Source organism: Penaeus monodon, chromosome 25 (assembly GCF_015228065.2).
Source record: "Penaeus monodon isolate SGIC_2016 chromosome 25, NSTDA_Pmon_1, whole genome shotgun sequence".
In the NCBI taxonomy this organism is placed as follows: domain Eukaryota; kingdom Metazoa; phylum Arthropoda; class Malacostraca; order Decapoda; family Penaeidae; genus Penaeus; species Penaeus monodon.
In genome coordinates, this window is record NC_051410.1 from 8,316,584 (window position 1) to 8,317,359 (window position 776).

Consider the following 776-nt stretch of genomic DNA (forward strand, 5'->3'; position numbering starts at 1 on the left):
GCCAACTTACAGCCAACAATGATAGGACTCAGCGTCATCAGAGATAATGAATAAAAACTATCTAACTGCCTCTCCCCCACCTTGTCTTCCCCTTCCCCTCCTCTCTTCGTCCGACCACACCCCCCTCCTGCCCCCTCTTTCTCTTCACCGCCCCCACCACTCTTGGTCCTCTCGCACGACCCCCCCTTCCACCTCTCCCCTATTCGTCCTCCCACACGATCTCCCTCCACCCCTCCCCTCTTCGTCCTCCCGCACGACCCCCATCCCTCTCTAAGCCCCACCCTCACTCCCCCGTCCTACCACACCCCCACTTTCCCTCCCCAATCAGATCACGGAGAACAGGTCTTTGATATGACTTCCTTACCAAGATTAAGACTCGGTAATTAGTACCTATTATGACTTGATGCAAAACCCGACCGTAAGGCTGGCTGTAAGGGCGAAATTCCAGTGGCGGGGCGACGCGGCACTCTCGTATTAAGTCCGAGTAATGAGGGTGGGTTTATGCTAATATATTGCATAAGTTACATGTTGAATGAAAATATTGCATGTTTCAGGCGGTTCTTGCGCTTCTATATGGAACTACAGGTTCAAGCCTAATTAATATGACCGTAAATAACGTCGCGCTTTTGACCTGCTCAGACGTGTAACTCAGCCCAGCGTTGCCTCCGTCAGGTAATCACACAAGGTATAAGTCCTTGAAAAAAACAGAGAAAGAAAAGAAATAAAAGGAGAGAGGGATTAACACGAGGAATTATCCCTGGAAAACGTAGATATAT